Below are 17,116 nucleotides of genomic sequence, written 5' to 3'. Positions count from 1 at the left end.
TTCTCCTATGTTGAGTGGAATTTTCAAATAATTAAATAATATTTGCCATATCACATGTTTATAGTCTTTGAGTCAGAAAGATCTGAAACAAAACTCAAATTTTGCCATTTTCAAACTGTGTAACTTAATAATTTCTTAATCTTCAAAATCTTCAATTTCTTTTTTTGTATAAATGAAAATAGTGCACTCAAAACCCATTGCACAATTACATTAAATTGAGAGAGTGATAATATATGAAAATGTCTACCCCAGAACTCGAGCATTTTAGCACTCTAAAAAAATCAGTTTTTCAGGAAAATAGCCAATATAGCTATTATTTTGACAAAAGATGTGAGTTACTCTGAACCCCCACCTCATTATATGTTGAGGAGTCCTCTTAAATATCTAAACTTTAGTTCATAAAATGTGCAGAAATTTGTAAAATCATTTAGCTTTTACTAAAAGAGGTTGTGCCTTCCTCTGTTTTCCTCTTCTAAAATACAATTTGCCAATATAAAGATAAGGGATATAGACAGTTCATTCAACTTTTTTCAAATCAAAATCCATGATTCGAAAAAACATTCACTAAGACAACAACTTATACTTTAAAATAAGACTCTCAGGATTCTGTTTCTAGGATTGAGCGAACACAATCTACAGTCTATAACCCATTGACTGCAGCTATGCAACCTAGAAAGAATGCATGGGACAGCTATTTGAAGACTTTGAAAAGTAAATAATGATAGGAGGATTGAGGAAGAAGGGCAGTATTCACAGTACTATTAACCATCAGTGAGTTTACCATTATTTTTCCCACTGGTATCTCCCAGCCTGAATTCAATGCATTCTGAAATCTGGAAGAGGGAATCAGTGCAGAGAGAGTGTTCCAGGAAATATGTACTAGTGCAACTTGAAGAGTAAGGATGAGATGTCCTAATGCTCAGTGAGAGAGAGTAAGGAAAGTCATCTTTTTTTTTTCTCTTTTCTTGTCTGTTCTTTTGTGCCCTAGGAGCCAAGTTATCCCATGGAATCAGTGACAACGTGTGCTACAATGGTAAGTAAGAGCATAAATCTCTGGAAAGGAAGGCTTCTTCACTGTCCATGAAGGTGAGATGCTTAGAGAATGGGGATTACTTTTTTTCTCTTTCTATCTTCCCACTTCTTAGTCTCGAACATGGTTGACATTGCAGTAGGCATGCAGCAGATTGGATTAAGCCCCGACTTTTGTTTTAAGAACAAGAAAGGAGAGGTACAGAGAACTGAAATATGCCTGGAGCAGTAATAGAGAGGGATAAACCCAGGAGACTCACCCCTTACAGTTGTCTATGGACTCATCTATGAGCTGAATATCAGTGGATCTCCTCTAAACAGTACACATAGTATTTGAAAACTGACTACAAGATACGTCACTCAAGTCCCAGACTTGGTGGTGAATATGTGGGACAGATCAGAATAGCACTGCACTAGTTTGGAAACTAAACTGAATTAGAATCACAACTCAGAATGCTGGTTGAAACTTGTAGGCTGAATCGACTGGGTCAATTGTTTGTAAAATAAAAACCTCTTTTCTTGTTTATCTTTTTTATTAGTTTTTACAAAACAAAAATGCCATTTAATAGACGTTTAACAGGATTCATAGTCTTATAACTTAACATCAAAATATGTAGAACACAATACAAAATTATTCAACATATGAAGAACTGAGAACATTTTAACTTGAATGAGAAAAGACAGTTACCAATAGTGAGATGGCATGAATATTGAAATTATTGGACAAAGACTTTGACTTCAATAAAAACAATAAATTCTTGCTCTGCCAAAAACAATGTTAAGAATAGAATGATAAGCCATAGACTAGGAGAAAATGTTTGCAAAATATATATTTGATAAATAACTGGCATCCAAATATACAAAGAATCTTAAAACTCAACAATAAGAAAACAAAGAACATGAAGCATGGGTAAAAGAGTTAAACAGACTTCTCACACACACACAAACGATACACAGATGTCAAATAAGTATATGAAAAGATGTTCAACATTATATGTCATTAAGAATTGCAAATCAAGACAATAATAAGACAACCACTACACAGCGATTAGAATGGTGAAAATCTAAAACATTGATAACACTGAGTGCTGGCAGGGTTGTGAAGCAACAGTCACTTTTATTTATTACTGGTAAGAATGCAAACTGATACAGCCACTTTGGAAGACAGTTGGTTCTTACAAAACTAAGTATACTTTTACAGCACAATTCACCAATCACACTCCTTGGTTTTGACACAAATGGGTTCAAAACTTTCATCCACGCAGAAAATCTACATATAAATGTGTATAGCAGCTTTATTCATAATTGCTAAAACTTGAAAGCAACCGAGATGTTCTTCAATAGGTGAATAAACTGTGTTGCATTTATACAAAGGAGTATTCTGTGTTAAAAATAAATGAGTTATCAAACCACATAAAGGAATAGAAGAACCTTAAATATATGTTACTAAATGGAAGAAACCAATCATAAAAGGCTACATACAGTATAATTCTAACTATGTGACATTCTAGAAAAGGCAAAACTATAGAGACCCTTAAAAGATCCGTGGTTGTCAGGGTGTAGAGGGGGAAAAAAGAAAGATGAATATATAGAGCAAAGGGAATTTTAGAGCAGCGAAACTGTTCTGTATATTTTGTAATGGTGGGTACATGTCATTATACACTTGTCAAAACCCATAGAATGTACATCACAAAAGTGAACCCTAATGTAAACTATGGACTTCAGTTAAAACTAAACTTTGAATTTATGGATTATTATTATTATATATTAGTAATTATAAGTATAGGATAATTAATTATAACAAATATATTTACTAATACAATATATTAATAATAGTGGGCATTGGGGGAAAGGGAGAAGAGTATATGAGAGTTCTCTTTTCATTCATATTTTTCTATCAACCTATAACTGCTACAAGAAAAAGTCTTAGATTTTTTTAAAAATAACTCAACAGTCCATAAATCAAAGCAGAAGTCTTTCAGTATATTAAAAATTATTTTTAAATAAATAAAATTGAAAATGTAACATACAAAAATTTGTAGTGTTCAAACAAAGCACTGTTTATAGTAAATATTTCTAAATGCTAGTAATGAACATGTTTTTGGAGCCACTGTGATATTATTATAGTAAATCTTAAAATTGGGTAGAGCCATTCCTTTGGGTTTATTCTTCATTTTCAAAAGTGTTCTGAATATTTTGCTTTTGCCTTTTGATTTGATTTTAGAATTAACTTATGTATATCCAAAAGAGAAAAAAATAACATGCTTAGATTTTTATTGAATTGTGTTATAGCTCAATTTGGGGATAATTGACATCTCTACTACATTGAATCATCCTCCAATCCATGTGCATGGCATGTCTTTCTGTTTATTTATGTCTTCTTTGATTTTTTTTCATCAGTCTTTTGTAGTTTTCTCCGTAAAGATTCTGTATGTGTTTTTTTAAATTTATATTAAGTATTTAACTTCTTAGAGCTATTGCAAGTAAATACACACATACACACTTACATATGTAAATATGTATACATGCATATATACTTATTTAGTATTTACATAGTACTTATATATATGTCACTTATAATTAAAATGTACATATTATATTACGTATATAACATTTTTGGATACATGCAAGCTAACTCTAAAACTGAATGAAAGGCAAGAAAAAGTAGTCAAAATAATTTCGATAAAGTATACAACTGAAGGAATCTCACTGCCTAATTTTAAAACACAGTGTATATTCAGTGTTGTTGTCAATGTGCTCTTGGCAAAGAGATAGAATTATAGATCTATGGAACAGAACAGAAAATCCAGTAATAGATCCACACAAATATGGCCAATTGATATTTGACACTCATATAAATGTAGTTAAGTGGAGAAAAGATAGTCTTTTAATAAATGGAATAGTTGGATGTCTAAATGCAAAAAAAAAAAAAAAAGAACCCCAACCTCACACCCTATGTCAAAACTAATTTAAAATAGATCATAACTCCAAATGTAAAATTATAAAACATTTAAAAAAATATGTGAGAAAATCTTTGCAGCCCAAAGTTTTTTATGACAAAGGACATGTTAAAAGATTTGTAGATCTGCTGAGTGATACCTATGTCATTTCAAAGCGTGACTTTACTAGATCAGTGATTTTCACCTTGGGAAAATTTGTCCTCTGCGGGGACATTTGACAATGTCTTAAGTCATTTTCATTTGTCACAACGAGACAAATTGGAGTTGGGGGTGGGGGATGGGGGGCAATGTTACTGGTGTCATATATGTAATATAATATGTAATAAATGTTATATATGTAATATAATATGTACATTTATTGGACAGAGTCAGGGAGACCACTAAACACCCTCCAGTGCACAAACAACCTTCCCCACAAATGTCACCCACTCCAAAATGTCAATAATGCTGAGGTTGAGAAACCTTGAGCTAGAATTTTTTTTCCTCTAAATGTCAGATGTTTTCCATTTATCTACCAGAAGGGGAAAGAAATCTATTTATTATTGTTTGATATAGAAAACTTAAAAACAAAGATAGTTTTTAAAATAATAGGCATCTTCAACCAATGTAATATAGCAAAAGCATAGATTATGAAAATTAAAAAATAAAAGTCTTGCCTCACTGCTAGATATTTTCAAACAAAAAGCATTTATTTCACTAGTTGAAGGGAAACGAATGACAGCTTTCAGTCCAGTTATCACAGCAACTCTTAAACCATTTATGTTTTTCACAAACTTTTGTTATTGAAAAAAGCAACAGCCCTAGCAAGGAATGACAAAAACTCAAGGAAATTGGACATCCCTAATGACTCTATTCCAATTTAGCACAGGTCTGTGGTGATTTCTTTTCAATGACTCCAGAACCCAGGCTTTTGATTTTGAGAGGAAAATCCAAGTGTAGGTAAGAAACCATTCTATTTGCACAGCCCTATCTAGCATATGTAACATCCCCATTTGGCCAGAGGTCTTCCAGCAGGAGGTGTTCTTTCACACAATAGCTGTAAATCCACATGTCTGAGGTTGGTTTCATCTGTTTTCCTTGGAAAGTCTCTTGGGAGCTTAAAACAGTTTAAGGGCTAATCAGCGATGTTTTGCCCGTAGGGTGTTCATGTTAGTTTCTTTATAGCATGATCACTGTTAACCGCATTTTCCTTTTTGGTCTCTAGATCTATTCCCCAGCTGGGACGAAGCTGAAAAGCTGCAGCGTCTGAGGGCAACATGCTTTTACTTGATCTGAAAAAGGAATGAGCTACTTGTGCAGGTATGGTGGTGCTGAGAATACCAGCTGTTCCCTCAATGACAGTGATCCCCAGCCAGGGTCTGTTTGGCCCCCTAAGGGACATTTGTCAATATTTGGAGACAATTTTAGTTGTCACATTTGAGAGTAAAAGTGATACTAGCATTTAGCGATGAGAGACCAGACATGCTACTGCTAAATATCCTACAATACATAGGACATGCCAAAAAATTACCTGCCAAAAATACCAATATTGCCAAGGTTGTAAAACTCTAGACTATGGGCTCATTCACCTTCACAAGCATTGGATAAATTTTTCCTATTTGTGCATCTTCTAGTAATGTTATGTGGACCATATCTAAGATGAAAGATCTTTAAAGATGAATTCTTCAAGAATGCATTTGTTTTTGCAATATCTGTCAAACCATGACATCTTTTGAAGTATTGATGTTGCTTTCTTAATTGTCTGAACAGGCTTAGAAGGAACCTTCTGTAGTCTGATTGGACTTTCCAACTCTAAGCTTCTTTCTTAACTTGTGTTTAAGACATATCTTCCATCTTCTAATTTCAGTGCACAAATGTTTTAGATAAAATATATTCCTCATGGTTACTTGTGATACAAATACCTGAAATAGAAACATATTAAGTTATTCTTTACTAATACTATTGTAGTTTTCTGCTTCATTCTTATCCTACACATACCCATATACTATTATATTCCATTCGCCCCTAAATAACCACTGTCAAAAGAAAAAAATCAATATTTGGATTGTGTAGAAAGATAAAATTCATATTGAATAGATGCTATTTTAACTAATTGAATCAAAATACTAGAGTCAAATTGTATCTTGAAACAGAACTATATCTTATATGATTTGTCAAGCATTTATAAGACTTGAAATTATCTAGTGTTTTGTAGCCATTTAAGTGCAGCTCAGTTTGCTATATTAGAACATTGTTTTAATATAACTAAATTGGAAATTGATATTTAACAGACTTATTTTAAGAATGGTATAAGTATATGAATGTAATATAGCAATTTCTTAAATTATAATTAAGTACATAGTAAGATTAAAAATGAGTACCATCTGTAACCAATATGGACGTGCCAATAATGTACTGAGGTTCTTCTGCTCCAGCAAGCAAACAAGGAATCAATACCAAAATCTATTCAAGCTCAGAAAAATGGAGACTTGAATAATTGTCCAGTTAATTTAATAAATGTAGACAGCTAACTTAGATAAATCAGATTGTAAAGAACTCTTTTACTTCATTAGCATTTTTGGCCTCAATTATCCAAATAATTTTTCCAGTTTTCCACATCACTTTACCTGTATTGACAAAGTGTCTCAATTTTTCATGTAAATGCATTTCTTCTGTCCTGCTCAAAGCCTGGCAAGGTGTGTGTCCTTTGTGATGCAAATCTAGCATTTTCCTGTTTTGTTGATACTTTTTGAAACACTATCATTTTTCGTTTGCATAACCTTTAACTCACTATAGAGGATTTGACCACGATGATGCCAAGAAATCTATTTATGCATTATACAATTCTGAGTACAAAACATCTCTTGGTTATTCTGCTTTATTTTTTTCTTCATTTATATATGGTTTATTTAGAATTCTGCAGAACATGTCTTTCCTTTTCCTTCACTCATAGTACATACATTTCTATCCGGTCAGTAAAATTAGTTCATTTGGTCAGCCGGTTTATACCTAGTTATATAATAATGTTGTATTCACGATGTTTCAGGTTTCCATTTCACACTGCAAAAACTAGTCTGATTCCATTTATAGTTAATCAGAAAATTATCTTGAATTAATTTGAGGTGAGAACTCATATTACGGAAAACAGACACTTGTCAGTGCGGCCATCGTTTGGTTTACTGTTACCCCAAAGCCAAGTTGGTCAGGGAGAGGAAGGGGCATAAGAAGTCTGGAAGGCAAAACAAAAAAGCATTGCTTAATTAATTTTCATAGCTTCATTCATCCAGTGTTTATAATATGTATAAATAATTCATTATTCTGCTATAGATATTGAAATTATTTTTCATAAGGAAAATAATAGAAGTGAGAAACTATACAATTCTGAATCATGTTTTCTGGGCATCCTTCACCACTTGACCGGTAAATCCAACTCAGTTTATTATTACTCCCGATAATATTTTGCTTCTGTTTTCAGTAGTCATATTCATCTACACAACTTTTTTCTTTATTCCATTTTTTCAGCCTCTCTGCTGTTATGATTTTTCCATTGCAATTATTCTTAAATCATTATATTAGTTAACTATTGTTATAGAACACATATACCCTAGATTTAGTGGATAAAAACAACAGTTTGTTATTACTCATAAGTCTACAGGTCAGCCGGGCTGTTCTACTATTCTGAATTACTTGGCTTGCTCATACTTCTGAAGATTGTTCTCAAGTTAGTTGGGGGCTTTATTGCCTTATTCACAAGTCTAATAGTTAGCTATCAGTGGTGGAACTAGGAAAATTGAGTCTCGTGATTTTCATTATCCAGTATATCAGCTGCTTTTGTTCACCTGGTCATTTCAGTGTTCCACAGGAGAGAGAACAGAAGCAAAGAAATCTCAGAATTCACAGTATAATTTCTGTTGCACTCTATTGGTCAATGCAAATTACAAAGACAGCCCAAATACAAGGAGTAGAGCAATGTCATTGCTATAATCTGAAGTGTTATATTGAAAATAGGGTGCGGTTATATAAAAATATTAATTGTAACTACTTTTGTAAATAATATTCCAAAGTTCACTTCCTAACCAAAATTGTTTACATCCATCCCATTTTAAGAGCCTCAAAATCTTCATCCAATTATGGCAGTAAGGTCAAAGTAGAAGATTTTGTGATGTATATCAGGTTTTGATGTAGCTCTTACTATAGCTCTTGATAGGAAGATCCAAGAACCATAAACACAAATTATTTGACCTATGCATGCAATTTAAAGAGGGACAGAGAGAGATTAAATGTAAAAGCCAATGGCACTCACACAGAGAAAGAATAAGATGCACATAATAGTCAGTGGTCCATGGATACTCTCAAATCCTGCTGGGTAAATGTCATCATGACCTCTAAGTTTGGAGTTTTTCTGTATGTGAGTTTTGTGAATGTATTTGTATGTGTGTGGGTGTGTGGGGGGGAATTGTATGATTTAAGTTTTTATAGCAATAACTCATCAGAAAGTATACTGTATTATTGTCAGTAATTTAACATTAGACCAAGAGATTTAAGATATATGGATGAGCAAAAACCTTATAAAATCACCCATGTTTATTTTATGTCCTCTTTCAGAAGTAACTATAAGTAGCATTGCACATGCTTTTAAGTTTTTTTTAATTGCATTTAATTTTCATTAAAAATAAAAAATACCAACAAATTATATATGGAAAACAGCAAATAAACAGACTTTATAATTTTATGTAAAAAAAGATTTTCCTCTTTTAATATAGTAGTTTACTCCCATAAATGACATTGTTGGGGGTGAAAACTTTTATTTAAATAGAATAGATATATTGCATCATTCACATATAGTCATTGATCTTTAACAACTAAATCTTTAATTTTATCTTGTCAGGGTTGGTGGCTTTTGCATGTTTTTTCATAACTTATTTAAATCTTACACAGGTTTTTGCTTTGTTTTGTTTTTATTTCTTTAGATTAATTTTAAACATATAAATCATGCTTTACATTTTCAAAAACAAGCAGAGACATCAGTCTAGTGAGAGGTGAGTAAAGGAGTAGAAGAACGTTTGGGGTAAAGTTGAAAAAAAAATAGTCACTGTCAAAATATACTGGATCTTACAGATCATCACATGTAGTTTAATATCTTGTGTTTTTTTTAATACATGTCTCTTTTCTCCAGAGTCAGTTCTAATGTTCATCTGACTTCTCTATATTATAAGCTACTGATTCTCATGGGTTGGTTTTTTTCAAGTAGTTGTTGTGGTTTTTTCTTAACTCCTACATATGTAAATTTACGTCACTCCTACTTATAGTCTGTTTTCAGCCAGATCTTTCTCAGAAATAGGAATGTTGACAGGTAATTCTGTGTCATTTGACCTGGCTTGACTATTAGTAGACTGATTAAGAAGTGAGTGGTCTGGTCTGAGAAATCATAATGTAAATATTCTTCAAGTAGTTCTTTCTGTTTCTTACTTATTGTTGATTTTGCTGTTTTTATTTTTTGTCCATATAGTTGGTTGGTTGGTTTTTATTCAGGATTAAAAGCCAAGTGCATGAGAATGGGGAAAAGTTAGTAGAGAGTGGATTAGAAGGAGCCAATTTGTATAGATATTCATCTGACAAACTTTCAATTAGTTCTTTTTAGGCTCACCTCTCATTACTTTTTTCTGTACCTTCTGATCTCAAGCCGGAGCATATCCTTGTTTCTGAAAAATCGAAAGGTTGCTGTTTGAATTGAATCCTATTTTGCAAAATTGTTCTATACCTTTGATTATTTAACTCGACTCTTCAAATTTACCATCGAGTATCATATTCTTTCAGTATCTTTTTAATATCTACAGTGTTTATGTACTATTTTTCACTCTAATATTTCTATTTGTACCTGCTCTTTTTCTATTAATTATCCTTACAAATTTATCTATTTTATTCATTAAAAAAGCCCACAACTATTGGATTTTTAATTAATTTTATTATGTTCATGTGTTCAATTTTAGTGATTTCAGCTCTATTCTCTTCTTTCAATTTTATTTACATTCATTCTGCTGCTTTAGTCTCAATATTAAATTATCTGCTTATTTAAATAAATTTCAGGGTTTTTCCTAACACGAGCATTTAAAACTGTTGCAAAATTCCCTCTAAGTAGAACTTTAGCTTTATTCCACAAGTTTGGGTTCTCTTCTAAATAGTAACTAAGTTTATAATAATTTATTCTTAAACCTTTAAGTTATTTAAATATTTTTATTTTTTAATTTATTTATTAAAACATAACACCCATTTAAAAGTGCATGGAAGCATACAACTCAATGAACAATCACAAATTGAATATACCATTGTAACTAGCATCCAGTTCAAGAAATAGAGTGTTACTAAAAGCTGAGAAGATCCCCCTCTCTTCAGATAGTGCTACACCCAATGATTATCAATATTCTTACTTCTAGCACTATAGACTAGTTTCGGCTATATCGAAACTTTATTATATAAGATTTATCTCCATTTTTCTCTGGTGTTCTTTCCTCAAATTTGTGCAATTCATCCATGTTATTGTGCATAATTGTAGTTGATTGATTTTTATTCTATATATTTTGGTGTATAATATATCATAATTATCCATTACAACATTCATAAATAATACATTAGTTTTCATTGTTTGGTTATTACAAATAATCTATCTCTGAGCATTCAGGGACATGCCTTTTTGTGAACATATGTACACATTTATTTTGAATGTACACTGAGGAATAGAATTACTGAATCATAAGGTATATGCATATGTTCAAACTTAGCAGGCATTTCCAAACAGCTTTCCAAAGTGCTCGTACCAGTTTAAAATCTAACCAGTTGTGCAATAGAGTTATGTACACAGTCCAGAAATAGACCCATACACATATAGTGTCCTGATTTTTGACAGATGTGAATCACGTCTTTACAAAAATTAACTCCATGTGAATTGCACTTCTAAATGTCAATGGCAAAAAATGCATGAGAAAACATACTAATGACATTACTGTAAGCAAAGCTTTCTCACACAGGACACAAAAGCCATACCTCTTAAAAATGATCAGTGATACAGTACTAAGACTTGTTCATCAAGGATACGTTGAAGTGTGAAGAACACACTACAGAAATAAAGTTAGTTGCCTTTCATATATCAGGAAAATAGAGTTATATACCAAAAATATCAGAAGACATCCTACAATTTAATAAGAAAAGGAGACAAGCCAATTGTCTCTATTAACAACTTAAAGAAATATTTCACCAAAAAAGGTGGGGGGGATGGGGATAGAATGGAAATAAACATGATAAACTGTTCAACATATTTAGTTATAAGGAAATGCTAATTAAAACTACAGTACACCACTACATGTTAAAATGGCTAAAATGAAAAGCACAAAATATATCAAGTATTGCAATATGTAGAAAGACTAGAAGTACATTCTGTAATTCCAAACCAATTGAATTTTTTGGAGTTATCTTTTCTGCTAATTTCTACTTAATTTTATTGATGCAGAGACTTGTTTTATGGATGTGCTAAACAGTCTATCTTTACAAAAGTTCTAAGAATAGTTGAAAAGTATGTTAACTCTGAAGTAGTATTTCAAGTACTCCATGTGAGTCCATAAGATTAAACTTGTTAGTGTGTTATTTGATTTTTCCATGTTCTTTAAGTTTGAATGCTTGACCTAGCAATCAATCAAGCACCACCCAAAATAAATTAAAATCACCTAATTTAAGTATGAGGTTCTTTCTGTTATTGTATTTATATAAATTTTTGCTTTATACATTTTGACGCTTTAGTTAAGTTGAACCTGAACTTTTTATTTTAAATTATGTAGTGACATTCTTATCCTAATCATGCTTCCAATTTGTCTAATAATGCACCATCATTCCTTTTATAGTATTATACTGGTAATTTTTTTCCATAATTTGAATGTCAGCTTATCTGAATATTTATATTTTAGCCATCTTTCAAAGAGATAAGTTAGCTTTTGCTAAAACAATGCAGTGTGAAAAAAACACATAAAAACTCAGTGCCAACATTAAGCAGGTATTTCTAATTAATACATCTGCTGGGATTTCTGTTGAGTAGATCAGCTAGCTGGAATTGGCTTGGCTCTAAGCTAAAAATTCCATTCAGATCATAATTATGTATCTCTTATACTCTGGGACCAATGGACTACCTCAGGCATGTTCTTCTCAAGCAATGGCAGAGTCATAAGAGGGAATGTAGAAATACACACCACTTTTTAAGGTCTAAGCTTCTGATACTTGTAGGCATTCATATTCTGGAAACATTTTAATCTTAATTTCCAGCTTGAGATACTTTTTTGGATCACCCAGGTAGTATGAATATATCTGTACAAGAACCAACTTTTGGTTATGTTTCCTCAGGAAAGAACATTTTAGCCTTCCATTAAGTAGTAATATTCAAGAAAACATTTTTTTTTTTTTTTAAGTTCAGGGTTATGGAGGGTGCTGTAGCAAATGCTTTCATTAAAGATACCAAGTTTGTGGGGAATTTTCTGATAGACTTCTCACTTCAAACAGGAACTTAAAGGCATTTACTAAATGCCTTTAAGCTTCAGTTCTTAAAAAGTGCTTCATCATCTCTTTTCATTTCTACATTCACCTTTAAATTTCTTTAAAAATCTCAATATACCTTTCTGTCTTACTAGTTCAGATTTTTAATATATATTTTATGTGTTACTAGTTGTTTGTAGTAGAACAGTTAAAATAGAACTCTATTATTCGATATTATCACAAACAGAAGTCTTTTCATCTACTATCATCTAAAAGTTTGTTTAAATTTCTTGTCCACACATAGTCCTCATCACATTTTCTTACAGTTAAGAGTTCATTCACTTTCTCTTTCCTTTATTATAGTATGAATGACCTTGTCAGCCATTTTAAAGTAGAGCACATATTAAGGTTTTACAGGTTGTTAGCTCCAGCTTCCTAGCCACTAATCTGGCTCTTAAGCCATAAATTCTGAATTTAAACCCGATATATCTTCTAACTCCTCTTTTCCTGACCTAGGTTTAGAAAACAATTAGTCTGGTTCTCTGTTTTTAAATGGTTACATTTTTCCATGGTTTTAAGAAAAATACTACTTGGTGACTAAATGAAGAAAAAGTTGAATGAACAAACACATGCATAAATAAAACCTCAGAAGCTATTTCTTGAGGTTCCTACCTGTTTCGTCTATTTTTCCAAGTTCATAGTGCTAGGTTTTTAACCACAATCTGGTAACCTGAATCTAAGTCTCAGTTGCTATATTAACCTGCCTGTTTAGTGTGTTGTTCTTGGCATAGATGTTGTCTCAATTTCCATTAACTATAACAATTTGTATGAACTGTTACTTAAATCCTTTAAGTAACTATAAACTTTCTCTGCACTCTAACCAAAAAAAAATTTTTTTTCTAATATCAAAGTTTAAACAAACATATGCTCTGGTCATTTCTCAAAGTTTCCTCATCATTCATTAATTTTCTCACTCATTTATGTATTTTTTACACTCGGCAGTAATATATTAATTAATTACCTTCTGTGGCTGTGCACTATGAAATGTGTTATGTGTGCAGGGAAACATATAGCTTCTATACGGTCAAGTAATCCATAATATACTTAGGAGGAACATAGGTACTACCAAGATGTACTGTCAAAACCTAAAAATCATACTTTCTTAGTTATACATTTCACATTTTTTCATAAATTTTTATGAAGGATTGGGATGTTATATCTTATTTTTACATGTCTTTGATTCAGAATATTATCATGTAAAAAGTACATTATTCACATTATGAGTAAATGAGTTCTTAACTATCACTTAGAATTTATTTCTAAAATAGTCCCAGTAGTCTGAAAAAGCTGATAATGTACTGCCCAACAGTGAACACTTTAATTAGTTCTCCAAGATTGATTCACTTCATTGCTTTTGATTTCTTTTTCCATTTAAATCACTTCTCTATTCATTTATGAATATATTCATTCAAGAGATATGCTTTCAAAGATAAGACTAAATATTCTGATTAAAAAAAAAAAAAAAAAACCAAACAGGCTCTGTCATCAAACACTGTAAGATTATTTAGGAATATAAAAATATGTATACACGACCACAAGTCCTAGAATGTACAAACTGCTTGAGTTCAGTAAATATTATCTATTATTTCTTTATTATGATTATGCAAGCAATATAGACCTTGAAATTTATGAGCAAGCAAATCATACATTTTTTGTCAAAGAGAAATTTCAAAGAATAGGTAGAATATTTCTCTTAACATAAATAATTTTCTTTTATTTCTAATCCTATACAACATAAACAGATTCAGATGCACTTATAGCTTATATAAAATTTAGACATAATTTATGTTAAAAAATATGAATATAAACAAATAAAATCCCACGAAATATATTATTTTCAAATGCAAATCTTCAAAAGAAATAGTAAGGGGATTTTCCTAGATTTGGTGTAAAAATAAGTCAAATTTTTGTTTCTATTTTGCTTTCTCTTTTCTTGAAGAAAGGTAAAATTCAAGACATTCACAAAATATAAATTTGAGATTAATTTTTTCCATAAGCCAATAAAAAAATTAAATACAATAAAAATTGTATCACTTTTATCAGAAAAAGAACAAAAAAGTATTTATGTTCTAGTGCTAATAAAATATACTATATTGAAGTAGTATTCTCTATTAACAAATACTGTGGTTTAATATTTCAATAGATAATTAGAAATTGTATTGGTAACTTGAAGCATGTAAGCATTTGATGCATATTTCCAATGAGGTTATGATAGCATCTGTTTCCAATTTAAACTTTAAAACATGAAATTATAATTTAATCAAATGGTGTTACTATTTTGCAAGATTTAAATAGTCAAAAGAAATATTAGTGTTCAACTTAATTTTCTTATTTCATTTTTATTTATCCTTTAAGTTTTTCTCATATTTCACAGATTTTTATCTCTAACAAAATCTTTCCTTACCCCTTACAATTCACGATTTTTCTTTATCTGTCTAAGAATTTAATTTTCTTTACACATACACACACACACACATACACACACAATCATGTCTCTTATATTTTCATACTGTTAACAGTGAGGTGGGGAATATTGCCTTTTGATGAAGCAAGAATTTCATAAGTATATACATTGATTGACACAAGATGAGTCTCATAGCCATAGTATACTTCTCGATTTAGCTTTTTTCATTCCAGCCCTTTGTTGGAACCCATGGCAACAAAATCTATCAGGTAGACCTAGATTCTTTTTATTCTTGTTCTGAAATGGAAGCGCTTCTTGATCTTCCCTGTACTCTTCAAGTCCCCTATCTCAACCAGCCCCATTCTGTAAGTAATTTTGGATTTTTTCTCCTAAATGTGACTGAACAGCCTTACTGAAACTGTGTGTCCTGCACGTCATTGGAAGGCATGGGCACCCAGGAGTTGAGGGCTGAGTAAATCAAAATCTTCATTCATGTTATTACATCACTTCTTGTCTTTAGAAGTCTTCCTTCCTGTCCAGTTTATTTATTTTTACTTTTTAATGCCCATTCATTACTCCCTTTCTCTGACACAGATAACCATTCCAATGCATTTGCTGTGTACCTTTTTGAGTATATGTGTTTTTGTAAATTCCACATGTGTTTGTTTGTTTTTCTTAATGGTTTTCAGTATAAATTATATTGTTTCTTTTTTTTTTTTTCATTCAATATTACCTTTAAAAGCCTATCCTGGTTGTTCAGTAAACAAATAGTCCAGTGCTTGTATTTGTTGTTATGTGTTCTCCATGGTTCCTGGTATATAGATAGAGGATCTACATCTGGGTCCTCAACTACAGTTTTACAAGGCTAGAATCAAGGTGTTAACCAGAGCACAGTGATGTAAATGGACAGTGCTAGTGAGTACACCAGCCAGCCTAGGCCATGCTAAGGAGCATGGAGCGGGTCTCTATATTCATACATCTGTAACTCAGATTTTTAAATTTTGTCTGAAAGGACCAAGTCTTCAAAAATGCTAAAGACTAATAGGTTTTTCTGTTTTATACTTTAGTCAGTTGTTGGAAAATAGGCATTGAGCACCCTTGTGTATCAAGCACTATACCAATCACTGGCTACATACAGCAGAGATTAACACTACAGATATTTTCTTGTCTGTCAGACACTTTAAATTGAGCTTCAGGAGAAAACGACATTGCAGCTTTGCATCTGTACTTGAGATTTATATAGTCATGTCTGAAAAGCAAGGTAACTTCTTAAGCACCTGGCTGTATGGCTACCATAATTCTTAGCTGTTATTATGATCTCTCCATAGATGCAATACAATTTTAAATAGGTACTTCAAACTGTTTAAAAGAGAGAATTGCTAATGTTTAAAGCAAGAAAAGTTCTTAAGCTGTCAAGATTTGCTCACAAATCTTTAATTGATGAAGGGTATCACTCATCCATTCTTTTTCCATTTTATTTTTAGCCTTGAAATAAATGCATTTCGTATTTATATTTGCATGGTAATACAACTGAGAATATACAAACTAAGTTGAAAAGACACAATTCTCTCCCTACTATCAGTCGATAATTTTGTTGTATTAGAGTAAAAACCTTGGAATGATCGGCCTTCCAAAAATAACTTTTCATAGAGGATAAAACCATTTACTTACAAGTGTTCTAAGTAATTGAAATGAATAATGCCAGCTTGTAAAAGCAGTGAGGTGTAATTAAACATTGTCCACATTAACAACTATGAGCATCAGTTCAGGAGTTTGTGAAAAATAAAAATCTTCAGCCTTTTTGTCAGAGATTCTATTTCTGTAGAACAGCTGTGAGACCCCTCAAAAAACAATATTTTTTATAAGATCTACAGATAATTATTCTGGAAGGGATCTTGGGACACAAATTTTCAGAACACCGGTGTTTTAGAAAGAAAATTGTTTTTGGTGTCAGGAACACCTGTATTTCATTTTCACCTCTATCTTAAATACTATGTTAATTATATCTTACTGTGTAACAAATAACTACAACTCACTATATTAAAAAAAAAAAATACACACTTATTAATTCATAGATTCTGTGCGTCCAGAGCTGGGACCTTCTCACCTAGGTGTCGGAAGCCAGCCGACCAAGTCAAACCGGGTACCTGAATGGGGGAGCGGGGACTGA

Source organism: Pteropus vampyrus, unplaced genomic scaffold, assembly GCF_000151845.1.
Source record: "Pteropus vampyrus isolate Shadow unplaced genomic scaffold, Pvam_2.0 Scaffold25, whole genome shotgun sequence".
In the NCBI taxonomy this organism is placed as follows: domain Eukaryota; kingdom Metazoa; phylum Chordata; class Mammalia; order Chiroptera; family Pteropodidae; genus Pteropus; species Pteropus vampyrus.
Note: the sequence above shows the minus strand (reverse complement) of the source record.